This window comes from Abramis brama (assembly GCF_963993115.1).
Source record: "Abramis brama genome assembly, chromosome: 2".
NCBI classification, from domain to species: domain Eukaryota; kingdom Metazoa; phylum Chordata; class Actinopteri; order Cypriniformes; family Leuciscidae; genus Abramis; species Abramis brama.
The window spans coordinates 12,571,130-12,585,724 of record NC_139964.1 but is presented as its reverse complement, the minus strand read 5'-3'; positions in this window follow the sequence as shown (position 1 = coordinate 12,585,724).

Below are 14,595 nucleotides of genomic sequence, written 5' to 3'. Positions count from 1 at the left end.
TGGTCCCATGGCTTTTCCATGCGGTTGGTGTGGTAGCCGTCATTGGCCTGGGGGTCACGTTCTCTGTGCACCTTGCGAAGGACTGTGGTGTTGTCATGCCACTGGGTGTCTTCCAGTGCATAGCTTGTGTCTTGGCTGAAGGAGTTTGACACTGTGGATGTTTTCAAACCTTTCTTTGAGGACATCTTCTGTTTGATGTGGGCCTTGTGTGTCAGGTCACGTAGCTGCTGAATTGTCATTGTGTCTGTACAGGCCTCGAGACCAAGATGATGACTTAATCCAGGGTGCAGGTTTCTCAGAAAGAGGTTTTTGAAGTGCACATCCTCTTCTTGTTCAGGTGAGTTATGTGCACCAAAGAAGGCTTGTCGAAAACGGTGGTAGTAGGCTTGAGGAGTCTCTTGTCGACCTTGTTTGGTTTCCAAAGCGATTAACACACCGTGTTCCAACTCTGGGCCTGTGAATTCTTTTATCAGTATCTCACATAGTAGCTGGTAATTTGACTTGACATGAGCAGGTTGTCGGTCTAGGAAGCTTCGTACCTCTGAACTGGATGTCGATCTGAGGAGGTAGAACCTGTCTCTGTCAGTCACATGTGGTCTCACCTCTAGGTGGAAGTTGATATCTCGGATGTGGGACTGGATGTCTGGGCATTCCGTGGAGTTCGGGTTGAACTGAGTGATATTCTTAACCAGCTGGTTGAGATCTTTAAAGGTCATCCCCTGTGCAGCTTTGGAGTCTGCCTGGATGAGTTCTCGTTGCTTGTTGGCAGTGAACGGTTCTGTGGTGAAGGCTGGTGATGTTCTGGGTTGCGGCCATTCACCTTTTCTGTTGTATGGCAGTTCTTGGACGGAGGACTCTGTTCTGTTCAGCAGTGGTGATGCTGAGGGAGGTCTCTCCCTTCTTGGCTCTGGTTTCTGTTGGAAAATGTGCTGGAGTTCATCTCTGACCGCGTAGAGCTCGTCGTTGGCGTCATCTCGCTGTTGGGTCATACGATCAATGTCAGCACTGCACCTTTCCAGGTTGTCTTTCAGAGCATTAATTTTAGAGTTCTTGTCTTTAATGTCAGCTTTAGCTTTCTCTAGCTGATGTTCAGCAGACTGGAGTTGTTTTACCAGGTGCATCTGGACAGTCTTTAATTCTTGTTTGTCACATTCAGTGACTGCAAGGGCTTCTTGGAGCCTGTCAACTTGCTTCTTTGTTTCTTGCTCCACTACATCAGGCATGAGTTTGTCTTGAGCTTTCGTTTTGAGCTGGTCTGTGCAGCGTTGACTGTGCATCAGCTCTCTCAGGAACTCAGTGGTCTGACGCTTGAAGTCGTCCTGGACTTTCACTTCCAGCTTGTCCATGCGGCTCTGGGCACGTGTCAGCTCCTCCTGAAGGTGGGTGATGTGCTTGTCGCTTAGTGTCAGCTGGGCTGTGAAGGCATTGCTTAGGGAACAGATGATCTTGGTTAGTTCCACGTGGTTGTGGTTCTGATTCTGGCTTGAATCATGTGTCAGGAGTCTTCTCAGAATTATGATTATTATTAAAAATAATAACAGTTCAATTGTCTTTGGTGTGAGGCAGTTTGTAATGCCTCTGAGCATGGCGTCCACGTCAGTGGGGTTTGTTGTCCGCGACATGTTGGCACGCTGGGGTGAAGAGACTGACACAGATCTGTGTGGGGTGTAAGCCTATGTGGTTGAACAGCTAAGTGTCGTTTAAGTGACTGTACAACAAATAGTGAAGTGTTGTAATGTCTAAGTGTTGGTCTCAGTGTAGACAGGTAGGTTAGTGATGTGGAAACTTCGTCACTCAACTGAGTGAGGGAAAAAGAGAGAAAAAGGTTAAAACAAATCTCAATTGAAAGGATTTTTTTTTCAATGGGAGAAATATTTTTATAAATATTTTCTATCAATGAAAAGCTGGTTTAAACTTGTGATGTGTCACTGAGAAAAGGGGAAAAGAGAGAGAGGTTAAAACCAATTTCAATAAAACAAGAAAGAAAATTCTTAAGTAGGAGAAATATTATTTTTCTCGTAAATGCTTCCTATCGGTGAGAATCTATTTCCAGAAAGGTAAACAATATTATTGTTTATGTTTACAAGGAAAAATAATACAATAATAATGCGGATACCTTTTTCCGAGTTTTACAGGATTGACACCACACACCGTCAGTTGGACCGCTTACAGCCGGGATGCTATGAAGGCGACGATTGCTCAACACTTGTCTCTGTTAATTAATCTTGGATAAGATGTTAAATTGTAAATTGTGTTTACAAAGACAGAGAGAGTATGGAGAACAAGAGAGGGTTTGATTACCAATCAAATACCTAATAATTGTTTTCTTTGGAAAAATTATCTTTCTCTTTCTTTAGACTCGATTGATGGTTCTCTTCCAGGTTTGTTTCCCACAAATGTGAAGGATGGGAACGCAGGACAGAACAGGAAGGATGTAAGAAGGAAAGGAGGGAAGGAGATTGGATCCACAAATGGCTCTGGAGCCTTTGTCGAACTACGAGTATAGAATTGATAGTTGCCAACAACTAAACATTCAAAAATAAAACTTTGTAAGAGAGGTTTATCTCTGATTTATTTGAAACTTGTAGTGAGATGCCAATGTCTCCTATTGAGGCTCAGGTTTTTCACTCCCAAGCTAGGAATCAAAAGAGAAATTTAGAAATTATGAAAATTATGAAATTAGATTTATTAAAAATAAATCTAGAAATCGTTAGAAATTACCTGTTTAGAAAAATAAAACTTCAATCTTGATTTAATATTTCCTTTTTTAAATCAAATTAGAATTTGGCAATTAATAATCATAAACCAGTATTTTCTTTTCAAGTAAAATGCAGGTAAATGAAATTAATAATTGTGAACCGAAATTTCCTTTTCACAGAAAAAAAAAATATGGGTAAAGTATGAGACAGGTAAAATAGGAAAGAAGAGAAAAGACCAACAGGTGTAACAGTCGAGGTGTTTAAATGGTTAAATCACTTTAACGTTGTTCAAACAGACACATTAACCACAGATGTTAATATTAATGATAACCGTAAATAATGCTCGAGGCTTTAGCATAGTTTAGGCCTCAATGGTAAACAGCTACTTAGCTTAGCTTTAGCTTAGCTAGCCTAGCCACCAAAGAAGTTTGTTGGGTTCAGAGTTCTTCCGGAAGCGTTGGTTAAGACTTCCGTGTCACGATTGTAACTATGGCGACAAAACAAACTCTAGTGGCAAACATGTGAATTACAGTTTGTAACAGTAATGCATGTTACATGAAATGTCGGCGCATTTCAACAATGTTCAAAGAAATATGCACGTACAGTTGATAATATTACGTGAAACGTCGGCGCATTTCAACCTGTACAAATGGGACGCCACTCGTAGCTGTTTTACGACGTGGGGCTTCACTCAGTTTTTCCTTTTTTTTTTTAGAGTGAGTTTTAACTTTAAAGGAAGCAACAGCAGCTTTTCGCTGTATAATAGATGGAATAACGATCTCAGTGGATCGTCTCTGTGCAATGTTATCTGAGCACACAAAAACAACAGGGTTTTAAACTGTTGGTTGAGTTTCAACGTCAAGCTTTACTTGAACACAACTTTAAATAATTCCTATTCAACTATACTCGGACATACGCAGTGTTTACACGAGAATTAATTGAACAGACACAGATAAGCTTATAGTTTATCACGGGATTGCCGTGGGACACGCACAGACAACCTGAGAAACAAAGACTAATCTGTGAGGAGAATATTCGTCCCAGTGGAACACGCACTGAGTGACGATCAGATAAATAAGGACTAACGTTCACGTTAGACGAGGGACACGCTCGTCCGTCCTTTACATGGTTATTTTAATTACTGCAGTTTTAATTTAATTCATCTCTCTGACTGATACAAACACACATAACGTTATAGCTATTTGAAAGACTCTGGAACACGCAGATGTCTTAAGCTATAATTAAAGTATTTCAGAATCGAGGGACACGCTCAATTGTTACCTTATCGTTGCGTGGGATCTTATATCTTGGGTTATTTTACTGCAGTTTGAATAAAATAACAAATAAAAAGAATAAAATGGGGAGGCAGACTAGACTAGAGTAACAGCTCAAGCAGCAGCTCATTCATTCAAACAGAGCGCGCGGCGCGCGCTGCATACCTCATACACACAGACTCGGAGGTTCGGATCTCTCCGCATAGGCTACTATGAAAATATAATTACTTCGTATATGCTTACAATTTTAGGTTAAACTTCCCGCATTTGTCTCCACCAATATGTAAGATATTTGTAATTTGTAGTGATTACAATTTAGCTCAAAGGAATTATTAATTAATTTATAGGGAATTCAAAAGAGTCACTTATTACAACCGAGCAAATGACTCGTTCGCGGTTCATTTGAACTGGCTGCAATTATCAACTCTGCAACGGATATAAATATCCGAACTATAGTGAAACACTATATAGTTAGCAAGGTAACTTAGATCAGAAGTTTAAGACATTAAATTTGTAAGCACAATAACACAAGTAATATTTCTCTTTAAAATACAAACAAGACTTTATTGATTATTCTAACACATACAACTAATATCTAACACAGACACACACATTCATACGCGTTGCAGAAAGAAAGAGAGTAAGGAAAGATTAAGTTTTAAGAGTGAGTTTAAGAGTGAGATGATGTAATCCCAAGTTTCTATGCACTTATAAAACACAACCTGAATGAACCATCAATCATTAGTTTAACCCTTTTATCGTTTCCTAGGTTATTAAATCAGTATCAAATACACCAGTTCAGTTTAAGAGTCTGGAGGCAGTACTTGCTTGTCTTTGCTTTTGGGGATTCCCTTTTTGTTGCGTAAAGGGTTTTCCCGGTCCGTTCGTTGGCTGGTCTCCGTGCCTGATGTCTGGGTCACGTGGTCAGTCACGTGGCGTGCTGGCGGAATGAAAGTCTTTGTTTGAAGCTGGCTTTGCAGAAGAAACGTGGCTCGAAATCTTGTCGCAAAACTTAACTTAGAACCGAGACTCACAACGGAAAAGAAAGGAAACTAAGAAAAGAAAGGAAATTGAGAAGAGTAGATGATGGCTTGAATGAAGCTGTTTAACCCATGTTCTTCAGATCTTGATTTGGGTTATTTCGTCTGCGCGTTTTACATGGTTACTTGTCTGTCTTAGATCTTCATCTCCCGCTGCATTTTTGGTTCTGCACTGAAACTCTAAACTTTGTTCTGGTGTTAAGATTTTAAACTCAAATGTCCGCCCAGCCTCCTGGATCAGTTCTAACCAATTAGACACTGTCTTTGTTTAGGAGGTGGCGTTTTCTTCACTTCTTATCATAAATCAAGCTTATCTGTGCTCTCCTTACTCTCTAAGCTCTAGCAAAGAGTACAGAGGCCACAGCTAAGACATTATTACTATTATAAGAATCCGAAACATTTTCCACAGATTTCAATCAAGCCATCCTTTGAATTAAGAACATACGATCATATCGATATGAAACACAACACATTTTCATTCAAAAATCTAACAATTATAACAATTACATGAATTGTATGGCATCTAAGCATATCAGATACACCCATCTATTGTAGGAACAATATAGAATCATGTCGTTGCATGATGCTTGATCTATAAGTCCATTGAAAATTGTTCTTGAATGATTTTATTTATGTTATAGGTAAAATCTCAGCTCTGTGGTTTGAAACGATTTTACACCCTGAGGTCTATCAGAGGTCCTTACGGAGGGGGGAGTCTGGAATGTTGTGGGCTCGAGCAGCTTCTGCTGTTATCTTGATCGGGCTGAATTGTGCTATCTCTGAGCCAATCATTCTTTTCCAAGCTATCTTACATTGACCAGTTCTTTCTTTAGTTGGGCTCATCTTCTTTGAAGCTTGCATGGCCATAAAGTTCTTAGCTGGGGGTTTTCGTTGGTCAACGGAGACTGGCTGGCTGGAGCCTTCTTTTATGGCTCTGGGGTTGGTGATTTGGTGTCTGGAATGTTCAGTTCTGTGAGAAATTATGTTTGAACAATTCACCTGGAAGATTCATTTGTGTTTGTTTCGCACTCAATCCTACATATGTTTGTAAGAGAACTAATAACAGGATTGTGGCTGCGAACATTGTACCATGTAGTTTTTCAGACCATCATTTTGTTTCTTGTAATTTTACTTTGTCACAGACTCAGTGCAAAAGTCCTTACTGGAAATTGAATGTACGTTTGTTACAGGAGAAAGACTTTATTGAGAGATTTACATGTTTTTGGGGTTTTTGGGTTTCTCAGAAAAGTGAATATGAAAACTTAATTCAGTGGTGGGAATTTGGAAAAACACAAATTAGATTTTTTTTGTCAACAGTTTTCTTCTTTCTCTACAACACAAATTAAGAGAAAAATCAATGAATTAGAAAAGGAAATAATACAGATTACATCGAATTTGGTGATGCAACCAGATACTGTGATGACTGAGAACTTATGTGAGAGGAAGAATACTCTTACCTCTCTTTTACAAGTGCAAGCTAAGGGGGCACTTATAAGGTCACGTTTTTTGTCTGTGCGTGATATGGATGCACCAACTACATATTGTTTTAATCTTGAAAAAGTCTCAAAAAAGCAGATTGTAATGCATTGTCTGACATTCCCAGACGGGTCTAAAACGTCTGACCCAAAGAAGATGAGGAAAATTGCTCTGGACTTTTATTCAGAACTCTTTAGAGCTGAAAGCTGTGATTCACAGAGTACATCGGACTTGCTTGAACAACTTCCTACTCTTAATGAAAAACAAGGTGAAAGTTTGGACAATGTTTTTTTCTTTTCAAGAATTGACTGAAGCAGTACAACAGTTGAAGCCTGGTCGTGCACCAGGTATTGATGGTCTGCCGGGGGAATTCTATAAAACCATGTGGGGAATCATAGGTAAAGACTTCTATGAGGTTGTACATGAATGTTATGAGGAACAATATCTTCCCAGGAGTTGTCAGAGGGCTGTTCTTGTTATTATTCCCAAAAAAGGAGACATAAGTCTCATGAAGAACTGGAGACCCGTTTCCATCCTCACTACTGACTATAAAATTCTGGCAAAAATTTTGGTCAATAGATTGAAGTGTGTTTTGGGCAATATCATTCATAAGGATCAATCATATTGTATTCCGGATAGAACTATTTATGATAACATTTTTTTAGTGAGAGATTTACTGGATTATTGTAAATTAAATGGTATCAATTTAGGTCTTCTATCATTAGATCAAGAGAAGGCGTTTGATCGTGTAGATCATGAGTATTTATTCAGAACACTAAGAGCTTTTGGTTGTGGTGATGGTTATTTATCCTGGATTAAGATTTTGTATACAAACGCTTCGTGTTTAGTGAAAATTGGAGGAGATTTAAGTTCGCCAATTCAAATGCAAAGGGGAATCAGACAGGGATGTCCTTTGTCTGGTCAGTTGTATGTATGGAAGTAAAATAATGTCAAATGTTTTTGAAACAAAAAGCCTGTTGAATTGCACTACTTGAAAAAAAATAGGCATTGCATTAACCATGCTTGCATTTTAATGCATTGTATTTTTAGGGCTTGCATTTTTATGGGCTGAAATTCAACATGGTTGAATATTTAAGCTGTGAATATTTCAATTAAAAACATTTCAAACACATTTTCATTATTAAAAATTCAATAATCCATATTCACCTTTCATATTTCACTTCCAAAATATTCAAACTGTTTAAAAATACAACCTATAATATTCAACAGGCAATTTTCGGTCCATTTTATTTCGCTTTGCAAATTCGCTTCCACAAATTCAGTGGTTCAAATTCGACAGTAAATTCAACGGAACTGCAGGAAAAGCAGTAGATTACCGAGATACTCTCCATCTGCTGTTAGTCAACCTCACCAGCAGGTGGTGCAAAAGCTCGTGTTGTTGACGAAGACCAGCAACAGCAAGCCATTCATTCATAAAATGAAAATTATTATCTGTGTCAGTATATGCGGAAAAGATAATAAAGACACAGAAGCGGTGTTTATGTTTCATTCAATAACTTCGTTGTTACTTTCCCTGTGTAGCCTACATGTCATCAGCTTTCTCTACATGAACAGGATTATAATCGGTTTCCCTCAATACCTCACACTCGAGGATTCCCCTTCTGTCGGGACAAAACGCTTAACGTAGTTTATGGACTAATACAGTGATATAAAAGACCAAACTCGCACCTTATTGGGGATGTAGGCTGTAGGCTACTATATAGGCTAGATGTACTAAGAATATGAACGTAACGCGTAAGTTTCATGCAGAGCGTTTCGTGATATACTGGCATAAAATCAACACTTGATCAATACTAACACTTTCTCTTCTCTTTTCTCTTTTCTCTTCTCTTTTCTCTCTCTCTCTCTCTCTACAGTATATATATATATATATATATATATATATATATATATATATATATATATATATAGTATAGTATAGTAGGCTATGCACGTGTATTGCATTAGCTTAAACTGGGAAGAGTCATAGCACTTGCATATTGTTGTCCTCCTATTGTTAGTTTAACTGTAAATCGCTTTGGATAAAAGCGTCTGCTAAATAAATGACTAAATGTAGCCTAATAAATGTAAAATTGGCTTGACATAGGACATTCGCACATTTAGGGACCGTCTCAAAAGTTTCATAAAACATTGGCATACACGTTTCTAACTTCAATAGCAAACTTTAATTTATTTGAATAAATATCAAAAATCCAAAGGGTGCGCATTATGCCTGACACTACATGAACACTTTACAGTTGGTTTTATGACTGTAAGTCGTTCTATTCAAATGCTATTGAAGTTAGAAACGTGTATACCAAAGTCGTGTACACTTTAGAGACGGTCCCTAAATGTGCGAATGTCCAACGTCAAGCCAACTTTATCACTGGGAAACGCTCAGCATTAAACTTTGCGCGTTATTCTGAGTCAATCTGCTTGCCTGCGAGTTTGGTCTTTTATATCACTGTAATTAGTCCATTAAGCTATACGTTAAGCGTTTTATATGTCCAGCAGGGGAATCCTTAAATATTGAGGGAAACCCTAATAGCTTGCATGCAGCACATCGCCACAATATAAAGTTAAGGCAACTAAACAACCAAGAGAAATATATGTCAACCTCAAACATGTAACATTGGATCTGTACATCCGCATCGGGGAATAACATTATAATCTTGTTCACGGTAGAGAAAGATGCTTGTAGGCTACACAGGAAAAGTAACCGTGAAGACACTGAATTTAACATAAAACCGCCGTCATAATAATCACAAATACACTTGCATTGCTGTTAAATGAGTTTTATGAATGAATGGCTTGCTCTAACTGTTGCTGGTCTTCGTCAACAACAAGCGCTTTTGCACCACCTGCTGGTGAGGTTGACTAACAGCAGATGGAGAGTATCTCGGTAATCTACTGCTTTTCCTGCAGTTCCGTTGAATTTACTGTCGAATTTGAACCACTGAATTTGTGGAAGCGAATTTGCAAAGCGAAATAAAATGGACTGAAAATTGCCTGTTGAATATTATAGGTTGTATTTTTAAACAGTTTGAATATTTTGGAAGTGAAATATGAAAGGTGAATATGGATTATTGAATTTTTAATAGGCAAGGCAAGGCAAGGCAAGTTTATTTATATAGCACTTTTCATACACAGTGGCAATTCAAAGTGCTTTACATAGAAGAAATTAAAATAATAAAAAGAAATAAGAATAATTAAAACAGTTTAGAAAAATAAAAAAAATAAAATACAGTACAGTACAAACAGTCGGACGAACATTGGCACAGTGCTCATTCATTAAATGCATAGCTAAACAGATGTGTTTTGAGTCTGGATTTGAAAGTGACTACTGTAGGAGCACGTCTGATCTCTTCTGGAAGCTGGTTCCAGCTGCGGCTGGCATAATAGCTAAAAGCAGACTCGCCATGCTTAGAGTGAACCCTTGGTATTTCTAGCTGATATGATCCTAGTGATCTGAGTGATCTGTTGGGTTTATATTCAGTGAGCATATCTGCAATATATTGAGGTCCTAGGCCATTAAATGATTTATATACCAGTAATAATACTTTAAAATCAATCCTAAATTTCACTGGGAGCCAGTGTAAAGACCTGAGGACTGGTGTGATATGTTCATATTTTCTGGTTCTGCTCAGAATCCTGGCAGCAGCGTTCTGTATGAGCTGCAACTGTCTTATGGTCTTTTTGGGAAGGCCAGTGAGGAGTCCATTACAATAATCCACCCTGCTGGTGATGAAAGCATGAACAAGTTTCTCTAAGTCTTGTCTGGAAACAAAGTATCTAATTCTTGCAATATTTTTCAGATGATAGTATGCTGATTTAGTTATTGCTTTGACATGACTACTGAAACTAAGGTCTGACTTAATAATGAAAATGTGTTTGAAATGTTTTTAATTGAAATATTCACAGCTTAAATATTCAACCATGTTGAATTTCAGCCCATAAAAATGCAAGCCCTAAAAATACAATGCATTAAAATGCAAGCATGGTTAATGCAATGCCTATTTTTTTTCAAGTAGTGCAATTCAACAGGCTTTTTGTTTCAAAAACATTTGACATTATTTTACTTCCATATGTATGCATTAGCAGTTGAACCTTTGTTGTGTTTATTTAGGAGAAATGTGTCTGGTATATGTATAGGAAACAGTATTCATAATGAAATTAAGCTGACCGCATACGCAGATGATATTACTGTATTTGTCAAGAATCAAAAAGATGTAAACACAATTAGTAAGTGTCTATGTTTAAATGAAAAGGCATCATCTGCTAAGTTAAATTGGAGTAAAACGGAAGCTTTGTGGTGTCTTGAACATTCAACAGAAGTCTTACCAGTTATTCCTGAAAATGTAAAATGGGGAAAAATAGGTTTTAAATTTTTAGGGATTTATTTAGGAAGTGAAGAGTTTAAAAAGAAGAATTGGGAGAATGTAAAGGATAAAGTATGTGCTAAGTTGTCTAAATGGAACTGGTTGCTGCCTCAGCTATCATATAGAGGAAGAGTGCTGGTTATCAACAATTTAGTAGCATCCACCCTGTGGCACAGGCTAAATGTTCTGGACCCACCAATGGACTTTCTTGTGGATATCCAGAGAGTTCTTGTTAATTTCTTCTGGACTGGAAAGCACTGGGTGAAAGAGGCAGTTTTGTATCTACCAGTTCATGAAGGAGGACAAGGCCTAATTGAATTAAAGACTGTCCAACGGTTTCTTTATTACCAAGATCAGAACTGGATGGAAGTGGCATGTGCCCTCTTGAGGAGGGTGGGTCGTCTGGGTCTCGACAGACATCTGTTCTTAATGAACTTGAAGAATATGGACCTTAACGGACTCGCATCTTTTTATGCGTCAGCTTTACAAGTGTGGCAGATTTTTTCTGTGGAAAGAGTTAATGTCTGGACTTTGGAAGAGCCTTTGTTTTTTAATGGACTTTTGTCTACTGAACTACTGAATTCAGGCACTCTACGTTATAATCTGATAAAAGCTGGCATTTGTAAAATTGGACATTTAAAGATTAACAACCAGTGGATTACAGCGGAAGAATTCCATCTTAAAACAGACATTCGGTCTCTTCGAGTTCTTCAAAGATTGCTGGAGGAAATAAAGAATCTTTTGTGTCTTCGGATATTACATTTGGAGAACTTTGATGGTTTATTCCCTGAAATACGTGTGTCTGTGGAAGTGGGAGATTGGGAAGAGACTGAAGGGAGTCTATTGACTTTTAGAACACCTGAACTTGGAAACTTTGAACTTCTTTCCAAGAAAGCCTTGTATATGATTTGTGTTAAAGCTCTTAATCTAAGAGCTCTTGACAAAGTGATCGAGTCAAAATGGATTGGAGTGGCTGAGCAAGGATCTTCCCCGAAAGGTAGTTTGAGGTCCCTGTACAAGAAGCCCACTGAGAAGAGATTAGGTGATTTTCAGTGGCGGATTGTACATTGGGCAATAGCCACAAACAGATACAAAGCACATCTGGATCCTTTGCATAGTGTAGAGTGTAGTTTTTGTGGGCAATCTGAAACAGTTAACCATCTTTTTGTTGAATGTTCAAGATTAAGTGAACTTTTTTGGTTGTTAAAAGATGTTTGTCAATGGTTAGGTTTTTTGTTCACTAATGGGTTATTTATATTTGGGCCAAAATATAGTGCTACAAATAAACAAAAAGTTGTATTACTGAATTTTATTTTTGGTAAAGCAAAGATGGCAATTTGGTTAACCAGGAAAAATAAGACTCTTAATTTAAGTGGAGTAGATCCAGTGCATATGTTAAAAGGGTTTATAAAGGGACGCTTGACGCTGGAGTTTGCTTATTATGAAATGATCAATGATTTTGAGACCTTTTTTCTGATGTGGGGAACCGAAGGTGTGTTGTGTAAGCCCAGTGAAGGGCAAGGTTATCAGATAAGTTTTGGAGTGTTATAAAAGAGAAGTTTTGTTGTATTGTAATTCTTTATTTATTTTTTATTTTTTCTATTATTATTATTATTATTTTTTTATTATTTTTTTTTTCTCAAGATTTTTAAGGTGTTTGAAAAATGTTTTATGGCGTTGGATTATATACAATTTTTTTTTATTATGTTTTGAAAAAATTAATGTAAAATAAATCAGATTTTAAAGGTATCTCTCTCTCTCTCTCTCTCTCTCTCTCTCAGGGGAAGTGGGCGTCTCTGTCACATTCAGCTCTTCATGTTAAACATGTAACCAGGAAAGAAACACTCAAAACTCCTCTGAACACACATCGAGAGCTTCAGAAGAACTGAATCTACTAACAACAGAGAAGATCATTTAATAAGAGAGAAGAATGAAGATCATCTGGACTTTCACTCTAAGAATCTGAACTCAAGTTCACATCACAGAAGAACACAGATTAAATAATGAATAAAAGTCTTAATCTTCAATGGTGACATTTCCTTTAAACACTTTAAAATTAATCTCAGTTCAGTGTATATTAGTGTTGAATGAAGATGCTGGTTTGTTGTAGGTGTCATGAGCTCCATGAGTGTGACAGGATATTCAGGAGGAGGAGTCATGATCACATGCAAATATGAGGAAAACTATAAGACAAATGCGAAGTATTTCTGTAGCTAAAGGTGATCAGTGGCCAGGATGTTCTGACCTTATCAGGACTAATAAAACAGATAAATGGGTTAAATCTGGAAGATTCTCTCTGTATGACAACACAAGTGCATCAGTCTTGAAAGTGACCATCAGAGATCTGAGTGAAGCGGATTCTGGGACGTACCAGTGTGGAGTTGATAGGACTATCATTATAGATTCCTACACTGAAGTGAATCTGAAGGTTTTAACAGGTGAGTAACTGAGACCCTCAAACTCATGATGATCTCCACAACATCACGATACTAATACTGATATTACTGACGTTCACATGTGAAACAGACACCATCAACAACCTTTTTGTCTCTTGATGTAAGATTTACACTCACAATCTTGACTTAGGTTCATAAATGTTGCAGCAAAGTGAGTAGAAATGTGTTTACATTGAGAACAAATGACTAATTATCTGGGTTTGTGTTTCACAGGTCAACAAAACAGATCTGTGACAGGATATTCAAGAGGAAACGTCAATATAAGCTTAAAATATGAGATGAAAGACAAGAACCATGTGAAAGTCTGTAAAACTGCAGCAGATCAGTGTTTGACTGTAATAAACACTAGCAGAAGAGCAGAATTGAAACATGACAGACGATTCTCCGTTCATGATGACAGATCTGCAGGACTCTTACTTCTGTTTATCAGAGATCTGAATGAGAACGACTCTGGAAGTTAAAAAAATACAGAATTACAGTCAAAGTTTCTGAAGATTACAGTTTCTTCTCTGAGTTTAATCTGGACATCAGGGACGGTGAGCTGCTTTCAGTCATTTATGCATTTGTTTCTGTGTTAGAACTCATGAATATGTTGTTTTGTTATTATTTTAACATTAATGCAAATCTGACGTTTATTCTTCATTTCATTTTTAAATGTCCAGTAACAGCATTTTTAGTGTGGTAATTTCCTATTACTGCAGTGTTCGGTACTGCAGCATTAGTGTGGTAATTTGGACAGAGTATTACAGTTTTTAACATTAGTACAGGTGTGGTCATCTGAATGCTGTAGAAGTGCAGCTTTTAGCACTGCTGTGAGTCCTTTTACCACACTTTTACTCCAGTTTAACAGTGCTTACCAGTCACTCTGCTATACTGTATTATTCAGTGTGAAACCACAGGCTTCAGTTCTGGAAACTCAAACTAACAGCTCACGATTCTGTGTCTGTGTGTCAGCAAACATGAATTCTGGGTAATGAATGTGTGATAGACATCAGTAACACGTATCATGAGAAAAGAGATGTCAAGTTCTGTGTGTGAAAAAAAAAATAAAAAAAATCTAGAAATTCATCTGTGTGATCTGGGGGAATCTGTGTGCATATGGTGACGCAAAAGTGTGTGAAATTCGATGTAGTATTGTGATGTGTAAATGATGACAAAAGATGCAAATGCGAAAACCCAGGTTTATTGAATAAACACATAGAAGGTGGGATGAGTGAAGACACAAGCCAAAGCACCGTGGTAGCGCAGGAGGCAGATGAGCAACCCGACAA